Source organism: Cupressus sempervirens, chromosome 7 (genome assembly GCF_028749045.1).
Source record: "Cupressus sempervirens isolate cs-2001-9-10 chromosome 7, ASM2874904v1, whole genome shotgun sequence".
Taxonomy (NCBI): Eukaryota; Viridiplantae; Streptophyta; class Pinopsida; order Cupressales; family Cupressaceae; genus Cupressus; species Cupressus sempervirens.
The window spans coordinates 362,471,753-362,495,747 of record NC_143124.1 but is presented as its reverse complement, the minus strand read 5'-3'; the positions used below and the strand labels follow the sequence as shown (position 1 = coordinate 362,495,747).

At 33.5% G+C, this 23,995-nt stretch overlaps 2 pseudogenes; both read left to right on the top strand.

Moving 5' to 3' along the window:
- Positions 1 to 10,245, top strand: part of LOC149546989 (protein NRT1/ PTR FAMILY 5.3-like) — a 26,876-nt pseudogene extending 16,631 nt beyond the window's left edge.
- A 3,522-nt stretch (positions 10,246 to 13,767) lies between these two features.
- On the top strand, positions 13,768 to 22,086 carry LOC149546988 (protein NRT1/ PTR FAMILY 5.2 pseudogene; annotated as a pseudogene).
- Positions 22,087 to 23,995: the final 1,909 nt, after the last annotated feature.

Here is a 23,995-nt window from a genome sequence, read left to right as displayed (position 1 = left end):
GTATTTCTCATGAAGCATTTATTTAATATGAAAATGGTAGAAGGTGGATCTATTACAGATCATTCAAATGAGTTTAATACTATTACTAGTTAGTTGTCTTCTGTGGGTATAAATTTTGAAGAAGAAATTAGGGCTCTCTTGATTTGTGTTCTTTTGCTGAAAGCTGGAATGACTTGGTAATGGATGTGAGTAATTAGGTTCCTAGATCTGGTACCCTAAAATATGATGATGTGATCAGTGTTATTTTGAGTGAGGAAACTTGTAGGAAAACCTCTGTTGGATCTACATCAAGAAGTGTTTTGAATGCACAAAGCAAGGGCAGAACGACTGAGAGAGAAACTAATTCTAGAAATCGTGAGAAATCAAGAGGAAAGTCAAAGGGGAGGAGGTCTCAATCAAGAGGACCAAATGATTGCTGGTACTATGGGAAACCAAGGCACAAAAAGAAAGATTATTGGAATCGAAAGAAAAATGAAAGAGATAAATCAGATGGAGACAAGGAGGCAAATGTGGTAAGTAACAAATCTGAAGAGGATGCTTTGCTTCTATCTTTAGAAAGTGTTGATGATTCATGAGTTTTAGATTCTAGTGCTTTATTTCATGCTACACCTCATATAGGTTATTTCATTGATTATGTCCAAGGGTATTTTGGGCTTGTTTATTTGGGGGATAAAACCCTGTCAGATTTTTGGAAAGGGCAAAATTAAGATTAAGTTGCAGAATGAGAATCATTGGCTACTACATGAGGTAAGACATGTTCCAAGGCTAAGTAAGAATTTAATTTCAGCAGGGCAACTCAGTGATGAGGGTTGTGTAGTTACTTTTAATGATAAAAATTGGAAGGTTTCAAAAGGTTCCCTTGTAGTAGCAAAAGGTTCTCTTGTATTAGCAAAAGGTGTGCAAGTAGGCACCTTATATCTTTGTATAGGTCATATTGTTCCTTCTACTTTAATTGTTTCAGAGAAAAATGAATGCTCAGGAATAATTGCTATAGTTGAGCATTGAGAACAAATAGATGTTGTAGATTTTGATACAGCGCTATGGCACAACAGACTTGGGCACATGAGTGAGAAAGGTATGAAAGTAATTCATTCAAAGAAAGTTTGACTAGGTCTGAAATGTGTTCATATGGATTTCTGTGAAAGTTGTGTGTATGAAAAATAAAGGAGAGTGAGTTTTGCAAAGACTGGGAGGGAAAATAAAAGGGAGAAATTAGAGCTTGTGCATACCGATGTATGGGGACTGGCTCAGGTATCTTCCCTTAATGGCTCTCATTACTATGTTACATTTATTGATGATGCAACTAGAAAAGTTTAAGTTTATTTCCTTAGACAGAATCTGATGTATTTCAAACTTTTGAGAAATGGAAATGCTTGGTTGAAAATGAGACTGGTAAAAAATTAAAATGTCTCAGATCTGATAATGATGGTGAGTATTGTAGTCATGAATTCAAATATTATTGCTCCACTAATGGTATTCGTAGACAAAAAACTATTCCAAGGACTACATAGAAAAATGGAGTGGCTGAATGCATGAACATGACTATAATGGAATTTGCACGGAGCATGAGGTTGCATGTTGGGTTTCCCTTGCACATGTGGGTGGAGGCTATCAATACTACTATATATTTGATTAATAGAGGTCCCTCTACTCCTTTGGGTTGTGGTATTCCAGAGGAGGCATGGACTGGTAAGAAGGTGAGTTATTCTTTTCTCAAAACCTTCAGTTATGAAGCATTTGCTCACATAGATTTTGAAAATAGAACCAAGCTAGAAGCTAAGTCAAATAAATGTGCATTTTTTGGATATGGAATTAATGAATTTGGTTATAGGCTTTGGAATTTTGAAAATCATAAAATTGTAAGAAGCAAGGATGTCATATTCAATGAGAAAGTGTTGTATAAAGATATGTTGCAACAACATGAGAAGAAAGAAGATGATTATGTAATGTTGGATGATACTCTAAAATCTGATGTTCCAGCCATTCCTCATGATGTGCAACAACCACAACAACAAATACCACATAGACTGGTGAACGTTAGATGGTCAACAAGGCAAATTAGACCTCCAAAAAGATTCTCTCCCTTTTTGTATTCTATTTTACTTACTGATGCTGGTGAACCTGAAAGTTATGATGAAGCTATGTAGGTGGATACTAAGATTCAGTAGGAGTCTGCAATGAAAGATGAAATGGACTCTTTACTGAAGAATAAGACATGGGATTTGTGCAAGTTTCCTGTAGGTAAAAGGGCTTTACAGAATAAGTGGGTTTATAGGTTAAAAGAAGAGGATGGAGGTAAGAAAATATTTAAAGCTAGGTTAGTTGTTGAAGGATTTGCACAGAAAAAGGGAATTGATTTTGATGAGATATTTTCTCCTGTTGTTAAAATGACTTCTATCTGTACTATTTTAAGTCTAGTGGCTACTAAAGATTTGCATTTAGAGTAGCTAGATGTTAAAACAACATTCCTTCATGGTGATTTGGATGAAGAGATATATATGGCTCAACCACAGGGATTTGCGGTCAAAGGTAAGGAGAACTTAGTGTGCAAATTGAAGAAAAGCTTAAATGGCTTGAAGTAAGCACCTCAATAATGGTATCTAAAATTTGATAGTTTTATGCATGAGCATGGTTACAGTAGGTGTCATTCAGATCATTGTGTTTACTTTAAGAGGTTGGATGATGATAGCTACATTATTTTATGTTTATATGTTGATGATATGCTTGTAGCTGGGCCTAACATGGATCACATTAAGGGGCTAAAAAGCCAATTAGCACATGCATTTGCTATGAAGGATTTGGGGGCAGAAAAACAAATCCTTGGCATGAAGATTTATAGAGATAGGAAAAATAGAACATTGACGCTATCTCAGGTTGATTATGTTGAGAAGGTATTGCAAAATTTCTCTATGGAGAATGCTAAAGTTGTTTGCACACCTTTACCTGGTCATTTGAAGTTGACTAAGGAGATGTGTCCCAAGACACAAGAAGAGGACGATAAGATGTCCAAGGTACCCTATGCTTTAGCTGTAGGAAGCTTGATGTATGCTATGGTATGTACTAGGCCAAATATTGCACATGTAGTGGGAGTCATTAGTAGGTATATTTGTCATCCATCAATTGAGCTTTGGAATGTAGTCAAATGGATTCTTAGATATTTGAGAGGAACATTCAGTAAGTGTTTACACTTTGAGGGCTCTACTATTGATTTATAGGGCTAAGTTGACTCAAATTTTGCAAGGGATATTGATACCAGGCAGAGTACTACAAGTTACATCTTTACTATTGGTGGGGCAGCTATGAGTTGGGTTTCTAGGTTACAAAAGGTTAATGCTTTATCCACTACAGAGGTAGAGTTTATGAAATGATCCCTAACCCTAAGCCCTTTTATACAAGTATTTTAACCACTTTAGGGTTATAATTAATAATTACATGTTGGCCCAAAATCCTGATAAAATAGGGCCCAATTTTTTTTTTTTTGGGGTGATGCCCTAAACTCCAAAGAATATATGAAGTATGTACAATACTTTCCTGATCAGTCACAACAATCTAACAGAACTTATATATTAGTACCTCATCTTGCGAGTTGAATCTTCACTAGGGTTTTCCCTCTTATCAAAGGTTTTCCTAGTTAACAAATCAATGTGTATATTTTATCTCTTTTTGTTATTCATTTATCTAATTATTGAGGTTGGATTTGATAAGTTTTATTTTCTCATGATAGTTTTACACTTTACTTTCTAACAAGCATGATACTTAGAATAATGTTAGAGAGGACACTTATCCATAGTCCCTCTTTCCCATATGTCATCTCAAATTTTGTAGGAAGATTCATTCTCCATCATTTGACTTGGTCAATTGAATCCTACCATTTTGTTTTCCCTCAAGTTCTCTACTCTCCTAGATCCATCAATCTCTTGATGTAACTTTCTCTTATGTATCCTCTAACATTTATCATTAAGCAAAATATTAAAAATAGGAGATACTGTAATTGTAGATTTGAATAAGTATTGAATTTTTGCATGTAGAGAATGTTGAGGGTGTTGTAAGATATTGTTGAAGGTGGTTGGTTTTCATTGGAAATGATCCTAAAATGAAGAAGATGGTAGTAAAGAGTTTTTAAAGGAGAATAAAAGAGAATATTTGATGAAGGAAGATGGTCCATAGTAGAGGTGAATCCACATAGGTTAATAAGAGGATGGCAATCACTTGGTGGGGAAGGAGGGAAAATGTCCCAACTAAATTCTTTGAGAGGTGGACAAAGGAGCTATGTCCATCTGCATAAGTGATAGAATTTTTTATAGGTTTCCAATTACCTTATAGAAAAGTCCAACAAATTTACTCCATTTTTTTACTCCTACACACAAATTTTTTCCTACCATGCATATTTGGTGGAGAAGCATTTAAGGTCCACAACAAATCTTTCATCACCCAAAAAATTGTTATCTTCATTTTCTATTAAGATTGTGTGATTAAAAATATATGAACACATATCTAAGTCTCCATGTACCTAAAGAGTGTCAAAAACTATAGGGTAAATTGAAAATAATTAATATTAATGGCCTATGTGTAAAGGCTACTATATTTTTCAATATGAGAAATCCTTTTTGTATCATTTGTAATGCTAAAATCATAGAAATTCCCTTCTTGACTTGTGAAAAGACAAGGGGTTAAGTTATGCACTCATATTTATTGAATGGTTATGTAAAAATAGTAGAAAACACCTTTTAATGTAACCAAGTGAAAAAAAAAAGGCATCACTTAGGTGGCCTCTCAAAGAAATAGAAAGGTCATGTATTGGCTATTCGTTTCTTTTATTGGTATTGGTATGGTGTTCACCTCGAGAGGAAGTGAAAATTTAAAGAATGTGAATTCCATTAAAAAAAAAACTAGGCTAGAAATTATTCATTTGGAGTTGAGCTCTTATCTTCATACATGAAGAGGAGTAGTAAGGAGTGTAGAAGAATAACTTGTAGCTCTGTCCTAAAAATTGGTGAAAATCCTAAATGACTTTAAAAAAAAATAAAAATAGAGAAAGTATTTTTCATTTTAGTACATGTGAATTTTAATATCATTAGAAATAAAAGAGGTGTGTGAATTTACATATCATTGAGATATAGAATAGTATGTGCTTTAAGTGTATTAAGCAATTCCATTACATTATTTTCATTTTATTATTTTATTCTATATTAATGTTGTTGTTCATATTTTTAAATTTTTTAATATTATAACAGTAAATTTAATTTTAAAATTTATTTATTATTTTATTATAATTTATTAAATTATTTTGGATTTATTAATTTTATGTTTTGGTAATATTGTAATAAACTTATATTTCTTTGCACTATTATTTTCATTCAACTTAGTTTTTCTTAACATAATACTGATTTTTTTAAAATATAAAATATTTAAACAAAACCTTTCTATTTATACCTATTATTAGGAAGGTTTATGTGAGATAAATGACTCTCCAAAGAATATAATCTTTCAAACATATAATCTTTATAAAATATTATAACTTGTATGCTCTCATTAACAAACATTAATTTTGCAAATATAAAACTATATAATATTTATGGATTTTTTAATTTTCCAGAGTTTTTTTACTAAAGGATATAGTTAAATTTAAAAAACAGATTTTATTAAAATATATAAACTAAATATTAGTATTCCAAGTCACTCAACTTTCAATATAATTAAAGTAAAGATGATTTCTTTTATGTTTTATTTCACTCCATAAAATTGAAAGTAACTTATCTATAAGCGAGTGAAACAACTCTTAAGCTTATAGAAGCATGTATTTGATGTTTTCTAAATAAAATTGTCCTCTTACTTTATTGGTTTTTTATAGATGCATCATTAAAGTACATTTTTGGGTGAAATATTGATGCAGATTATTATAACCTTATTTAAGTGGTGATTGCAATTTCCTGATATGATAGTAAAGTAGAATATTTTCAGTCAGATGGAATGGTCCCTAAATCTGCTTCACACCCTTCCAAGTAGATTCCATGTCTAAAGGTACAAAGTCTCCTTCCCTAGGCTTTGGGACTTCTTTTCTCAAATTAGACACGTGGATAAAGTAAAGATCAATGTAAATTTACAAATATTAAAAATAAATTATAATAGGAAGTTTTGAAATATGGAGATAATATAAAAGGTTGCAATTGTACAACAGAAATACAATTCAAACTAATTTCAATATTATTGCATACTTATGCAGAAATAGAATGACAGCGAAAATAAATTTTATCTCACTTAGAACATTCCCATTTAGCACATTCCGATTTAACCTGCTAGAGCTCCAGAATCTAAAAGATCATCTCCAAAAGAATTAAGAAATAATTAAGATCGAAGCGTAACTACCAGAAGACATCTAAAACAGGGAAATTATTTTTGGGAGTTTGTATACTTTAATCCGATAAGTGAAGATGGTGTGAAAAAGAAAACAATTTGCAACTTAAGGAGCAAGTTATCTCTAAAATTCAAACTCTTTACCACTGGGAATCTGTGAGAGATGAAAAACTCCGAAAAGGAGATGTGACGTGGATAGAAAATAAATTTTACTTATTTTTTTGAGACTGATACAGATGAATAAAATGACAAGATGAGTAAAATTAATTTTAAAAAGGGTTATCCGCTGGCCATTGAATATAATATATTCTTATTTGATCTCAATTTTTGTGAGGTGGCATAATTAAATAACTAATAAAGATAGCCGTGCATAGTTGGAAGAATACTCTTTCAGGAATGGAAAATATTTAGGTATCCAACGTGTGAAACTTTCAACAAGTTTATTAAATTAACTTCCAAGGATTTCTAATTGATATATTTTTTGTTTATATATTTACAAAATATTCATCTCATGTTTTTCACTAATTTTATTCATCTTTGTAACTAATATGTTTTTGATTAAAGTTAAAACAGGAGGATGGGAAACCCTAAAATTTTACATTAAAATGAAAGCATTATGTCTTGAAACAGAATATGACCAGAGACACCCCATAAACTACAACCAGCCAAACCTAACAAAAACTAGCGCTAAAAACTAGAGGGTCAACCTTTTTTTAGCGGTCCACTGTCTTCCGAAGAGTCAAGATTTGCATGTAATATGTAAGGTGAGACATTTATATTAAAGAATGATGTATTTTACTAAACTCATTAGTTAAAAAATTTGATTGAAGAAAACAAAAGAAATATTATATTATAAATAATTTTTTTGATTGAAGAAAAAATAAGAAAAATTATTTTATAAATAATTTTAAAATATAATGTTACAAGTCACTATGTTATTTATCGTTATTTTTTCACTTGTAATTTGTCGTTTCCTATATCTTATGTTGGATTCAGAGCTATCGACTGCTTATAATAATTTATAATATAAATCGATGAAAGGAATCCACTCGCAATAATTGGATCGCCTCTCTTAATCGAGCATGTGAAGTTATCTCTTAGTGGAACATATGTTTTGGTTACAGTGCATACAAATGGAAAAGACAATCTAAATGGCGAAAGATACCATTTCCTAGTGGAACATTTGGTAGTACGCATATGGCCAAATAGAAAACTCCACATAAGTAATGGCAGATACCATATGGTGATAATAATTCAAAAGCTCTCTTCACATTAGAAAATGGTGGACCGTAGAAAATAGTTGTATACACCTGTTCAGTGGCTGCGAATTTTATTTTATTTATTTATTTCTATGTGTTTTTTCAAGTTAATCCTTTTGCGTTCGGGTGATAAATACATGAAATATTCTAAAATGGTGACCAATACATTTTTAAATTTGGTTATAGTCAATATTTTTGAGGATGGTGATCCTAGTCTATTGGTGAAGATGAATGGCTCACAAAGCCTGGCCTCGGGTGATTTTGACGGCGTAAGATGCCCCTCGATCCTAGACTCTAAGACGATGAACCCTCATTAAAAAAAACAAATTCTAATTTAGCTATCATTAATATTTTTGTTTTCGATGTCATTAATGTCCTTATTAAGGTTGGTGAAAGGCGTCAAATCTTCTATATTAAAGATGGAGCATTGCAAAAGATCATTACTAAATTACAATAAGAAATGATACATAGACCAACCAACTTACGCGTAAGAACAATTAATTCATCTGTGATTTTGAATAATAGAAGTATTGTTCGTAAAGTACAAATGGTCTTGAGCATAACATTATTAAAACCTATGCCCAATGGAATTGATTCTTCGTGGAAGTTGAAATATTTAAAGTATTGATCATACTCAAATCATGTTGCATTTACAATTCTTTGAGAAGCTCTGAAGTTGGTGCTAGCTTTGGGTAAGGAGCAGATCTAAACCAATTTTTAACAATGGGAAGATAAGCTTGGAAACAGAGAAAGAAAATATTGCATTAGATGGATCTGTTGATTTGAAAGGGAAACCAGTTTTGAGGGAAAAGAGTGGGGAACTGAGGGCTTGTTCATTTATAGTGGGTATGTATTAATCATGTCTTATTCATATAATATTTCATTATACTATGGATATGATCATTGTATGGAAATACAATGATCTTCTGTTTGAAAATAGTAGTATTAACTTGCAATGATTAATTATTTTCTTAATAATTAGCCAATTTGATATTACTTTTTATACAGGCAATGGGACTATTGACACTGGCTGTGTCTTTGAAATCTCTGAGACCTCCTCCTTGCCCATCTGGAGATGGATGTCAGAAAGCTTCTGGTCTTCAAAGTGGAATATTCTATCTAGCCTTGTACCTTCTAGCAGTTGGTGCAGGCGGAATTAAACCAACCATATCAACTTTTGGTGCAGATCAATTTGATGAATTTGACCCCAAGGAAAAATCCCAAAAAAATCACTTCTTCAACTAGTGGATGTTCACTGTTTTCTGTGGAGCACTGTTTGGCAAAACATTTCTGATTTACATAGAAGACAATGTGAGTTTTGGTGTAAGCTATGCAATCATCACAGCAGCACTCACCTTCTCTGGTGTTTTCTTGATTGGAACGCTATTTTACAGACATAAGATGATAACAGGTAGCCCTCTGAAGAGAGTTGTTGGAGTGTTTACGAGAGTGGCCAGGAACTGGAAAGTTAAAGCTCCTTCAGATCCTTCTCAGCTTTACGAGGTTGACTCCAAGGAATATGTTGCTAAAGGCAGATATCCCATTGCTCATACTTCTTCTTTGAGGTAAGTTTGAAGAGCCTATAAATACAGATTATTTATAATGGACTGTTATAATATTATGTATGGTTTGTGTGCTATTACATGTTTTTTCTTGTGTTTATACTGTTGATTATAAGGCAAATGGAGACATTGGGTTAGGCTTAAACAAAGCACTCCAGAATGATGTGATTGAAAAAATTGAATCGATCTTAAGAAACACATTCTAAGTTTTGAGTAGTTCATTGTTAAACTATACTGGCTTCAAAGGACAAAAGCTTAGAATGATCTGGAGTGGTTTTAAAATTAAACTGAAACATTAATGTAAGCAAAGCAATCTTTAATCTCGATTCCTTATTTGAAAACAACATCTTTTTCGCAGATTTCTGGACAAGGCAGCAATTGTAACTGATGCAAATGCTTCTTCAGAGGTCTCAACGGTGACCGAAGTGGAGGAAACAAAGCGGATGATTGGAATGCTTCCAGTTTGGTTTGCTACTCTGATACTAAGCATAATAATAACACAAGCTGGTACATTGTTGGGTTTGGGAATGATGATCCACGTTGTTGTCATGGCAGTAGCAATGGCTGTTGAAATGAAAAAACTACAAGTAATTAAAGACCATGGACTTGAAGGTAACAACAAGGCAATAGTGCCCAGAAGTTTTTTTACCCTAATTCCTCAGTATGTACTGCTGGGAATAGCTGACGCAATGCTTGATATAGGCAAAATAGAGTTCTTTTATGACCAAGCTCCAGAAAGCATGCAAAGTCTGGGCACTGCATTGTTTACAAGTTCTACAGCCGTGGGTTCCTTTGTCAGCAGTTTTGTTATTACTGCAGTGAGTAAGATCACAGGAAGAGGAGGTCACAAAGGATGGATTGTGAATAATACCAATGCATCTCATCTGCATTACTATTTTGCATTCTTAGCTGTCTTGGCATTTCTCAATGTGATCTTCTTCTTGTTTGTTTCTTATGTTTATGTTTACAAGAGAGGAATCAGAGAGGCTTGTGGAGAAGATGAAGAGAAAACTATAGAGTTTTTAGCTTCGAATATACCTCGTGATATCGATGGAAGCAGCACTCATTGAAGTAGTTAGACATATTATATGAACATAACTTCTCTTCTCCATTCCTTTTTCAAGTCTTTGGGCGTGCCAATTTGTTAAGATTTTCATGGATCAGTTAGAACTCTGATTACAAATTGATGTAAGTTTCCTGTTGAATGTAAATTCTATTTGAGTTTTTGCGGTCACCTAAGACAGTGCATGTTTGTATTTTATGATTTAAAAGTGAAGTTTTGACAATTTATATATTCAAATGCTTACTATTTTGTTGGTGAAAAAGTAGAGCTGATCATATCCAGTTTAGATGAGATGTTGATGAAAAATTGAAATTTATTTTGTTATTAAGTGATATAAATTTTGAAATATAAATTAGCTATCAACAAATAAGAAGTAAATAAGATGTAAGATGTTGATATAATATTTAGAAAATTTTGATAAAATATCTTGTTGAGGCAATATATCTATATATACAATATATTTTAAAATTTTGTTTTATTGAGACAATATGTAAAAGATTAATCACTAATCTTCACGGTTTCTAAGTACTAAATATTAGATTAGGTTTTCTATTATTTTAGTTTAGGTTTGCAAGGCCAACAGTGGTATCAGAGCATTGGAACAAATCTATGCAAGAACATTTTTACAAGAAAAGCTAAATTGATTTAGGTGCAATCAATTCTTAAAGATTTCTAAAACTTGATTTCCTTGCTAAATTTTTGGCTAGAAGATTTCAGCAATTATTTAAAGAAAAAGAAATATAGCTATATAAAATTTCAAAAGCTTTAGCTTTGATAAGGGCTTCTATTAATGGAGAAGTGTATCAACATATATAGGGATGCACACTTGCTTGAGATGTCATTCATAAATTGAAAATTTTATTTGATTCTCATTTAGAATTAGAATTCATTCCATTGCAATTAAAACTATACAATCTTGAATTGAAAAATGGATGTTATGAGTCTAGCTTCAGAAATTAATGCCATAAAACAAGATGTTGATGTTTAAGGTCGAAAAGTTGATATGTATCTCACAACTTTTATTAAACCACCTCTTCCAACTCATTAGAGTCTCTTCAAGCAAGCAACTAATTAAAAACTATTACTTTTGATTTATTGGTTGAAAAGTTAGCAAAGCATGAGAATGCATTTGGAAGAAAACTAGATAATAGAAATGAACATTTGTGTCTTGCTATCAAGAGATACCTCCAAATAAAACTTCTTCAAGAGGTGGTTATAATGATAGAGGGAAAGGTAGAGGTCAATGGAAGAAAAATGATAATGAACATGAAAGGCAACTTTTACACTATAAAAGATGTGGTAGAAAAGGTAGTCATGAAGCCCATGAATGTAAACTCTCTTGGGATAAGATAGAAAGTTTTAAAGAAAATTATTTTAAGCACAAAGATAAAACCAAAGTCTATAATGATGATACACCTTCAAGTGATAAATGTTTAGGAGTAGCTCAATTTGCTTGTGACAGTGATGAAGATCAATATGTTTTTTCTATTTTAGAATGTGCATCTAATTCCTCATGGTATGATAATTAGATTTTAGATATTGGAGCCACACAACATATGATATGTCTACGTGATTACTTTGAAGAATTTCATAAAATTGATTGTGGTCCAATTTACTTAGCAGATCAGTCAATTCTCAAACCTATTGGAAAGGGAACTATTTTGTTGAAGTGTCGTAATCTTCTAGATTTTGTGCTTTGTGATATGTTATTTAGTCCTCAATCACAACATATTCTATTATCACTAATATTGATTAGACAAAAAGGACATATTCTATTGAAAATGGCCAAGTTGTTGTCAGAAAGAAATATAATAATGAAGTTGTATTGACTAGATGTGAGGATGGAAGATTATTAAAATTAAATGAAACTTGTCCTCTTTCTAAAATGTTTGCATATCTTATTGAGGAAGGTTGTCTATTTGCTACTATGTTATGGCATGCAAGATTTGGGCATATTTGTTATGACAAAATTCATATTATGAAAAAGCATGGTGTTGATGGCTTGCCTATTTTGCCTAAATCAAATGAAAAAAGTGAGGCATGTATTCTTGCTAAGCAACGTACAAGTTCTTTCCATTCATCCACTTCGAGAGCACAAAGAAAATTGTAGCTTATTCATTCTAATTTGTGTGGGCCTTCTATGAGAAGATCTCAATTTTTTATATTGTTCATTGAGGATTATATTCGCATGACATGGATTTATTTCTTATAGAAAAAATAAGAGGCTTTTGAAACTTTTAAAAGGTTCTGTGTTATGATTGAAAGTCAAGCTCAATCTAAAATTGGTACTCTTCGAACAGACAATTGTAGACAATTTAATTCTCTAGTGTTTGAAGATTATCTATGTCAACATGGGATTCAACGTCATCTAACTGTGCCAGGTACTCAACAAAATGGAGTTGTTGAACAAATGAATAGAACCATCATGACTATGGTTAGAGCAATGTTGTATTTTAAAGGAATCAAATTGCATTTTTGGGCTAAAGCAGCAAGAACTACAATCTATTTTTGTAATAGATGTCCATCATCTACACTTCAACAAGCAATTCCATATGAAGTATGGTTTGGTTATCATCCTTCTATTCAACATCTTAAAATTTTTGGGTCCACTTGCTATGCTTTAATTCCTAAGGGAAAAAGAAGTAAGCTGCATCAACATAGTTTTAAATGTATTTTTATTGGATATTCTAAATCTTCTAAAGCATATAGGTTGTATAATGAAGATAATAATAAATTCATCATTACATGTGATGTTGTCTTTTATGAAACTTCTAAGAGTACTGAAAATATTGAATGTCAACTAAATGCTACACTTTTCGAGGGGAACCCAACCTATTTAGTCTTGCCTTTAATGAATTCACATGTGGAACCTTTTCATCAAACTATCCTTAGTCAAATTGGTCCATCTATGAATGAGTAAGAAGAAAATCCATCAAATGATGATCATGAAATTATAGAATCATTGACCACTATTGAAACATCTTCTGTGCCACCAAAATATTCTCATAAATGGGAAAAACAAATCCAACAAACTTTGAAAGATTTAAGACCTGATGAAATAGGTAAAATAGGTACAAGAATTTCTTACAAGGCAAGGCTACAAGATCAATCCAATGTTGTAGATAACGGAGAACCTAATGATGAACTTAATTTCACAAGTGACTATGAACCAAGTTCCTTGAATGAAGCTAAAAATATTTCAGTTGTGAGGAAAGCTATGTAGAATGAGTATGATGCACTTATAAAAAATGTCACATGGGAGTTGATTGATCCACCACTTGGTTGTAAGCCTATTGGCTGTAAGTGGATTTTTAAAAATAAATATAAAGTAGATGGCACACTTGAAAAACACAAAGCTTAAGGATATGCTCCAAAGGAGAAAATAAATTTTGATGAAACATTTGTGCCTATAGCAAAATGGACCACTTTTCGTGCTTTTTTGAGTCTTATAGCTCAAAATGGGTGGAAAATTCACCAAAAGGAAATCAAAACAGCATTCTTAAATGGAAGCCTTAAAGAAACAGTGTACATGAATCAACCTGAAGGATATGCATTCAATGGAAAGGAACATCAAGTATGCAAGCTTGTCAAATCTCCATATGGTTCGAAACAAGCACCCTGTCCTTGGTATGAAAGGCTCACAGAGCATCTCTTGAAGTTGAATTTCAAACATTTCAAATTTGATGATGCAACACTTTTTGTTAAAAAGGTTGATACATTATTATCTATCTTGTTGTTTATGTGAATGATTTATGTATTACTGGAAGTGATGAGAATTATATTCAAGATGTGAAAGAACAATTGAAGGGATTTGATATGACTAATTTGGGTCATCCTCATTACTATTTAGGTATTGAGATGGTTTGAAAACCTCACTCTATTTTTATTACCTAGCAAAAATATATTGCTGATCTTTTGCATAAGTTTGGCATGGCTGATTGTAAGCCCCTTGGTACTCTATGGAGCAAAATATCAAACTCATATTTGATGACACCTCAACATTGGCTGATGTAACTATGTATAGGAAACTTGTTGCCAGTTTGATCTATGCTGCAACTACTCATCCAGATATTTATTTTGATGTTGGAGTTCTGTCAAGATTTATTCAACAACCTTGACACACTCATTGGTTGGCTGCTTAGATAATTCTTTGATATCTACAAGGTACTTAACACTATGGGCTAAATACTCCAAGACAAAAGAGGTTTCTTTTCTTGGCTATTTCGATTCAAATTATGCAGGTGACTCAATATATGGAAAATATACAACTGAATATTTAATGCATCTTGGATCTGCTATAATCTCTTGGAAATCTAAAAAACAATCAGTCCTAGCTGTGTCTCTTCTTTTGAATCTGAATATATGGCAGCCTCTAAAGGAACTCAGGAAATCTTATGGCTTCAAAGGATTCTTGAAGACTTGCAAATACCATATGTTTCATTAATGCCATTCTTGATTGATAACTAATCTGCTATCAAAATGGCTAAAAATCCTATATCTCATGATCGCACAAAACACATCAACACATAGTTTCATTTGATTCAACATCATGTAAAAGATTGAAATATACACCTCAAATATTGTCCCACTACAGATCAACTATTAATTATTGTTAGTTGGACAACTGTTATTTCTGACCCGAAAATAGCAGTAGTATTTATGGGTAGCTTGGACAATTGTTCATCCTTATCTATGTATAGCAGCATTAGTTATGGGTAGTTTGGACAACTGTTTGTGCACTTGCCGAGAATTAGTAAATGGTTATTGCAAGGATAATTATTTACTAATTTTAGTGATTTCTTTTTGGACACCTTGCAACCAATTCTATTATTGGCTATCGAGTTGTCTTAATCTTAGCCATTGGTTTGATTTAATCTCAGTCATTGGTTTTTCCAATAGGGTAGTATAAAAAGGGGTCATTGGGTCATTTGGAGATACAAGTTTTGGAGAAGCATTTTGTAGTGATAGCAAATTGTCTTGCAGTGTTAGCAAGGGTGCAGTGTTAGCATGGGGATAGCAGTGGGGAATATTAGTGGGAGAAATTAGAAGGTTGTTAGAGTTCTACCAGTGAGAGGCAAGGAATTTTGTATCTCTTGATTTGTTGAAGTTTAATATAATTCCTCATCTGTAGAACTAGTTTTCCCTTAGGGATTTTTCCAAGGACAATTTGTCCAAAAATATTGTGTTCATTGTGTTGTTCATTTCTTTCTATATTATATAAGTGAAGTTGTAGCTATGTTATTTTTCAATATTAGCTAGAAATTTGTTTTCAACAGTTTAATAATCATTTACGATAGGAGATTAATAATCAGTGACTGCAATAGTTGATTTTTCACATGGTATCAGAGCATTGTTAAGGGTAGAAGAGTTTTGACCTAGGAAAGAAATTTTGATCTCTTTAGAATTATTATTGCTTTAAACCCTTGAGATGGCTTCAGCTGGTTTGAGAGATCAGGATAGATTGGATGGTGCCTCAAATTTTGGTGTCTAGAAGGCTAGAATTTCTTTATTTTTGGAAGAGAGTAGTATCAAGGATTATGCTACCAGTTTTCTACCTATACCAACAGATGCAACACAGCTTGCATCATATAGGAAGGATGATGCCAAGGCGAGGAGGATAATCCTTGATGGTGTCAAGGATCATATTGTTCCACATATCTCAAAGCTAGATACAACGAAGAAGATGTGGGATGCCATTCTGAATCTATACCAAAATGCTACCACCAACAGGAAGTTGATTCTTAGAGAGAAGCTAAAGAATACCTGGATGAATCAGGGAGAAGACATCACAAGTTACCTCACTAGGCTCATACTTGTTAAGGACGAGTTAGCAGCTCTTGGAGATAGCCCTAGTGATGATGAGCTAGTGAGAATAGCCCTAAATGGGTTTACTAAACAATGGAGTGTCTTTGTTCAAGTTGTCAATGGACGAGATACTTTATCGAGTTGGGATCGACTATGGACTGATTTCACTCAAAAGGAGTTTAGACTAAGTCTTGTCAATGGGGCCAACAAGAGTCAAAAAAATGAGGTGGAACAAGAGAACATTGCCCTAGTAGGTAAAGGGAAAACAAAGAAGGGATCTAGCAAAGGATTGAATTCACAAAACAAAAAGAAGAAGAAGGACCTTGCTAAGGTCAAGTGCTTTGGATGTCATGAGTTTGGTCACTATGTCAGTGATTTCCCAGAGAGGAAGAAGGGTAAGAAGCAAGTGGCAACTTCAGCGAGTGTGAAAGAACTCTCTAGTAGAATGGAAGATGAGTTTGCACTCATAGCTTGTATGGTTAGCTCAACCTCACAGTGTGTTTGGTATATAGATAGTGGGGTGTCATTTCATATGATAGGAGTTAGAGAGTACTTCTCCAGTTACAAGGAGGAGGACACCAACATTTAGATTTCTATGGGAAACTTGTCCAAACTCAACCCTATTGGGAAAGGGACTGTTCAGTTTTAGAGGGAGAATGGAAAGATAATTCCACTTCATGATGTGTTATATGTGCCAAGATTAGGTATGAATTTGATTTGTGTATCTGTTCTTCAGGATAGGGGGTATAATGTACTCTTTAGAGGGACAAATGTGTTGATTAAGCACAAGAATTGGAAATCACCCATAACTATTGGAGTTAGGAGTGGTCGCCTTTATAGATTGCAGTTTGATACTCCTAAGGCACTCATGAGCAACAGTAATCCTAGAGATCTTGGAGAGCTATGGCATAGGAGGATGGGCCATATTCATCATGGAGCACTTAGATTGCTTCGTGAGACAGTGATAGGTGTTCTATAGGTGAGCACAGAACATGACAATGTGTGTTGGGGAAGTTTGCGAAAGCATCTTTTCCAAGGAGTGACACCAGATCTAAGGGTGTTCTTGATCTAGTACATTCAGATGTTTGTGGACCGATATCAATGAAATCTCTCAGAGGATATGAGTACTATGTTACTTTTATTGATGATTTCTCTAGAAAGACCTGGATATACTTCTTGAAGACTAAGGATGAGGTTTTCAGTCGATTCCAAGAGTTCAAGGCTCTTGTGAAGAATTCGACAAGAAAGAAGATAAAGGTTCTTTGGTCAAATAATGGAGGTGAGTACAAAGGAAATGTCTTCCAAGAGTTCTATACCAGAGAAGGAATCAAGAGAGAATGGACTGTTCCTTACCATCCACAGCAGAATGGAGTTGCTGAGAGGAAGAACCATTCTATATCGGAGGTAGCAAGAGCTATGCTACATGATTAGGACATGCACTGTTACTTATGGGGAGAGGCATGTAATACAATATTCTACATCCAGAATAGAGTTTCACATAAGGTGTTAGGGAAGATGACACCAGAGGAGGCTTTCACAAGGAAGAAGCCAGATGTTAGTCACTTCAGGATATTCGGGAGTTTGGCATATTGTCATATTCCTAGAGATACATGTACAAAGTTAGATCAGATTGTAGAGAGGGGGTACTTTGTTGGGTACAGTGAGACCTCAAAGGCATACATGATTTTCATTCTAGGTACTAAAAGAATTATTGTCAAATGGGATGTCAAGTTCATGGAGGACAAGGCATTCAGGAGATCCAGAGATTTTCCAGTAGATGATTAGAGTGAGCAGCCAATAGAAGCTCCAAGACCAAGTCAAGAGCAAAATAGCTCAAGTACAATTACCAGTATGAGTGTAGACTCAGTTAGTGAAGATTCACAGAGTATGGAGAAATAGGTGCAATAGAAATGCATCTAGAAGACTTAGAGGTTGACATTTCATCCTCTACAGTTGGCAGTGGGAACCATGTGGTTCTAGATACATAAAAGGATACTCAGGAGTTTGTGGGAGCTCCTAGGAAGAGTACTAGACAATGAAGACAACTAGCCAAGTTCAATGACTATGTGGCACTAGTTAGTCAACTGGTAGATAGTGAGCCTTCTAGCTATTAGGAAGCTACAGAACATCAGGTATGGCGAGATGCTATGGTTGAGGAATATTCTTCAATAATGTAGAATGATGTGTGGGAGGTAGTACCTAGACCAATAAATAGGGTTGTAGTTGGATCACATTGGATCTATAAGATATAGCACAGTGCAAATGGTAGCATCGAGAAATACAAGGCGAGGTTCGTGGCAAAGGGGTTCTCTCAGAAGGAGGGAATAGACTATGAGGAGACATTTTCTCCAGTTGCCAGGTATACTTCTATACGAGCTGTAATCTCACTTGCAGCATAGATGGGATGGCAAATCCATCAAATGGATGTCAAGACAACATCCCTTAATGGTGAGTTTAAGGAGGAGGTATACATAGAAAAACCAGAAGGCTTTGTAGCACATAGCAAAGAGACCCACGTGTGCAGATTGAAGAAAGAATTGTACGGACTCAAGTAGGCTCCTAGAGCGTGGTATGAGTGCATTGATACATACTTGCAGAAAATGGGCTTTGTGAAGAGTGAAGCAGATGCTAGCCTCTACTACTTGATGGTTGGGGGTGAGATTCTCATTCTTGTTCTTTATGTGGATGACCTATTTCTTATAGGTTCACTAGGGCTCATAGTGGATTGCAAGAGAAACCTTGCAAAAGAGTTCTAGATGAAGGATTTAGGACTTATGCACTACTTTCTAGGCATGAAAGTGTAGCAGACAGATGGGGAGATTTTCCTTGGTCAACGAAAATATTGCATTGAAATCTTGAAGAAATTTGGGATGGAGGATTGCAAAGCCATGTCTACACCCATGATCACAAATGGGAGGAAGGTAGATACAACTAAGGAGAAAGATGTAGATCCCACTTTATATAGAAAGTTGATTGGTTTTCTTATGTATTTAGTCAACACTAGACCAGATATAGCATTTGTAGTAAACTCTCTTAGTCTGTTCATGGTTGAACCAAAGAGAATGCATTGGATAGCGGCTAAGCATGTGGTACATTACTTGTGTGGTATAGTTGACTATGGGATCAGATATGTTAAAGGTGAAGGTATCAGGTTGATAGGCTATACTGACACAGATCGGGCAGGAAGTACAACAGACAAAAGGAGCACTTTAGGGTGTTGTTTCAGTTTGGGGTTAGGAGTTGTATCTTGGTTTAGCAGGAAGCAGAAGTCTGTGGTTCTAAGTTCATTAGAAGCAAAATACATAGTAGCTAGCATGGTGACATGTGAAGCTATATGGCTTTGAAAGTTGTTAGTAGCCTTGTTTGGTCAGAAGTTTGAGACTACTATGATACATTGTGACAATCAGAGTTGCATCAAGTTGTTTGAGAATCTAGTGTTTCATGATAGGTCTAAACATATAGATATCAGATATCACTTCATCAGGGATTGTGTACAACAAGGTATTGTTCGACTACAATACATACCTACAGATGATTAGGTAGCAGACATTCTAATGAAGGCTTTGGGAAAGACCAAATTTATCTTTTTCAGAGATAAGATGGGTGTCATGCAGAACAGCTTTCTCGCTAAGAGGGAGTGCTAATTATTGTTAGTTGGACAGTTGTTATTTCTGACCCAGAAATAGTAGTAGTATTTATGGGTATCTTGGACAGCTATTCGTACTTATCTATGTATAGCAACATTAGTTATGGGTAGTTTGGATAGTTGTTTTTCCACTTTCCAAGAATTAGTAAATGGTTATTGCAAGGATAATTATTTACTAATTTTAGTGGTTCCTTTTTGGACACCTTGCAACCAATTCTATTATTGGCTGTTGAGTTGTCTTAATCTCAGCCGTTGGTTTGATTTAATCTCGGTTGTTGGTTTTTCCAATAGAGTAGTATAAAAAGGGGTCATTGGGTCATTTGGAGCTACAAGTTTTGGAGAAGCATTTTGCAGTGATAGCAAGGGCGCAGTGTTAGCATGGGGATAGCAGTGGGGAATATTAGCAGGATAAATTAGGAGGTTGTCGAAGTTCTGCCAGTGAGAGGCAAGGAATTTTGTATCTCTTGATTTCCTGAAGTTTAATATAATTCCTCATCTGTAGAACTGGTTTTTCCCTTAGGGGTTTTTCCAGGGAAAATTTGTCCGAAAATATTGTGTTCATTGTGTTGTTCATTTTTTTCGTATTATATAAGTGAAGTTGCAGTTGTGTTATTTTTCAACATTAGGTGGAAATTTGTTTTCAGCAGTTTAATAATAGTTTATGATAGGACATTAATAATTAGTGACTGCAATAGTTGATTTTTCACATCAACCATTTGAGAAGTTTAGAGGAATGCTTGGTTTAACCACTTCAGATTAAGAGGGGGTATTAATCCAGTTTGTTTTCTGTTCTGGCAGTTTTTAATAACAGTTCATAATTTTTATTGCCATCTACTTTATAAATTTGTTTTCTTGCTCTATAATAGTATTCAATTTAAGAAAAATAATAAATACATTCCAGTTTCTAATTATTTCTACTTTAGTTTTATAATATTTTTCCTCTTTTTTCTTATATAATTGTTGTTTACTATTTTGTTATAGTTGTTTTCTATACAAGTTTTTAGAATTTTTATCTCTATGATGAAAACTAATTGATCTTTTTATAGTAATTTAAAATTATTTAATTATTAGTGGATGTTTACCATTTTCTTAGGGACTGTATTTGGCAACACATTTTTGATTTACATTGAAGACAACATTAGTTTTGGTTTAAGTTATGGAATTATCACAGCAGCGCTCATCATCTCGAGCATTGCCTTTTTGATAAGAAGTCCGCTATACAAGCATAAAATAGTAAATGGCAACCCTCTAAAGAGAATGGCTAATGTGTTTGTTGGGGTTGCAAGGAACTGGAAACTGAAATCCCATTCTGATCTAGTGACTCTTCATGAGGTGGACTCCAAAGAATATATCTCCAAAGGGAGGTACCCAATTGCTCATACTTTAGTCTTGAGGTAAAAACACAATAAACATAATGTTGTATACATATTGTAATCTAACATAATTTTATGTTCTCCTTGTTGATATCACTTATTGTTGTTCTCGAATTCCAAATTTCTTGACAAAGCAATGATTGTAAGTGATAGAATGACTCTGTCAAGGATTTCAGCTGTAACTAAAGTGGAGCAAACAAAACTAGTGCTTGGAATGCTTCCAGTTTAGTTGGCTACAATCATACCAAGCATGCTGGTAACACAAGCTGGCACTCTGTTTGTAAAACAATCAGAGACTCTGAACAAACACGTGGGTTCATCCTTACAAATCCCATTAGCCACTGTAACAGCATTCCTAACTGTCTCCATGGTCATAACAACCCTAATCTATGATAGGCTCTTACTTCCCCTTTTGAAAAGATGGACAAGAAACCCAAAGGGAATAACTGTATTACAGAGGATGAGAGTGGGTATGGCTATCCAGATACTTTCCATTGTAGCTGCAATACTCATAGAAATCAAAAGACTACCAGTAGTTAAAGAACTTGGGCTTGAAAATAACAATAAGGCAATTCTACCCAGAAGTGTTTTGACTCTACTTCCATAGTTTATACTACTGGGCATAGCTGATGTTTTTTTTGAAATAGGGAAAATAGAATCCTTTCATGATCAAGCTCTAGAGAGCATGCAAAGCTTTGGGACTTCGTTGTACACAAGCTCTAATGGCCTGGGTGCCTTTGCCAATAGTTTTTTTATTACAATAGTTAGTAGCATTACCGAACGAGGTGGTCACAAAGGATGGATTCTCAGTAATACAAATGCGTCAAATCTGGATTACTACTATGCTTTCTTTGTTGGTCTACTAGTTTTGAACCTGGTGTTCTTCTTGTTTGTTTCATACATGTACCTCTACAAGAGAGAACTAGTTCATGCTCTTGGGAAAGATTCGGAGAAAGCAATAGATGTCTTAGGTTTTAATAGGCAGCGTGGTATTAATGTGACCATGGAAACAAACATACTATAAATCTATAGGGTACTCTCATTTAATTTTTCCAGCAGTATAGTAGTTGATAAATACCATCGCCCTGACTATGAAGGTGATGATAAGAATTGAACAATGTTGTTTGTGCAGCGAATAAAACTCTTTTCTTGTTACTTGCAAATTAGTTTTTGATTGTTTTCTTTAATGGATAACCAAATGATACAGTAAACATTGATGTTTCCCAATTTAATGAGTTTTTTTTACTCTGAATTTAATTTTGTTCAAATTCTCTTTCTCTATATATATTCTCACCTGAATTTGTCTTTTAGTATTATGTGTTTCTTAAATTATTATAAGATAGTTTTTATTTATTGTGAGATAAAATCTGAATGGCCATTGTGTTAATCACTAATTCTAAGTACCAAATATTAGATTAGGTTTCCTTTTATTTTAGTTTAGGTTTGCAAGGTTAACAGTGGTATCAGAGCATTGGAACAAATCTATGCATGAAGCTTCTGAAGATTAGAGCATTTTTACAAGAAAAGTAAATTTGATTCAGGTGCAATCAATTTTTAAAGATTTCTAAACCTTGATTTCTTTGCTAAATTTTGGCAAGAAAATTTCAAAAATTATTTAAAGAAAAATAAATATGGCTATATAAAAATTCAAAAGCTTTACCTTTGATAAGGGTTTTTGTTAATGGAAAATTGTATCAACATATACAGGAATGCACACTTGGTTGGGATGCCATTCATAAATTGAATATTTTATTTGATTCTCATTCAGATATAGAATTCATTTAGTCGCAATTAAAATGATTCAATCTTGAATTGAAAAATGGTGATGTTATGAGTCTAGCTTCAGAAATTAGAGCCATAAAACAAGATGTTGATGTTGCTGGTGGAAAAGTTGATATGTATTTCACAGCTTTTATTAAATCACTTCTTCCAACACATTCCACATATCTAGAGTCTCTTCAAGCAAGCAACTAATTAAAAACTATTACTTTTGATTTATTGGTTAAGAAGTTAGCTTTATTGGTTGAAAAGTTAACAGAGCATGAGAATGCATTTGAAAGAAAACTAAATAATACAAATGAAAATTTGTGTCTTTCTATCAAGATAAACTTCCAAATAAAACTTCTTCAAGAAGTGGTTATAATGAGAGAGGGAAAGGTAGAGGTCAATGGAAGAAAAATGATAGACAATTTTTACACTATAAAATATGTGGTAGAAAAGGTAGTCACGAAGCCCATAAATGCAAACTCTCTTGGGATAAGATAGAAAGTTTCAAAGAAAATTATTTTAAGCACAAAGACAAAACCAAAGTTTATAATGATGATACACCTTCAACTGATAAAAGTTTATGAGCAGCTCAATTTTCTTGTGACAATTATGAAGATCAATATGTTCTTTCTATTTTAGAATGTGCATCTAATTCCTCATTTTATGATAATTGGATTTTAGATACTAGAGCCACACAACTTATGACGTTTTGACGTGATTGCTTTGAAGAATTTCATAAAATTGATTGTGGTCTAGATTACTTAGTAGATAAGTCAATTCTCAAACCTATTGGAAAGGAAACTATTCGGTTTAAGTGTCCTAATCTTCTAGATTTTGTGCTTCGTGATATGTTATTTATTCCTCAATTACAATGTAATCTATTATCACTAATATTGGTTAGACAAAAAGGACTTTATTCTATTAAAAGATGGCCAAGTTGTTAGAAAGAAATATAATAATGAATTTGTATTGACTAGATGTGAGGATGGAATATTATTAAAATTAAATGGAACTAGTGCTCTTTCTAAAAAAATTGCACATCTTACTGAGGAAGGTTGTCTATTTGCTACTATGTTATGGCATGCAAGATTTGGGCATATTTGTTATGATAAAATTTATATTATGAAAAAGAATGGTGTTGATGGCTTGCCTATTTTGCCTAAATA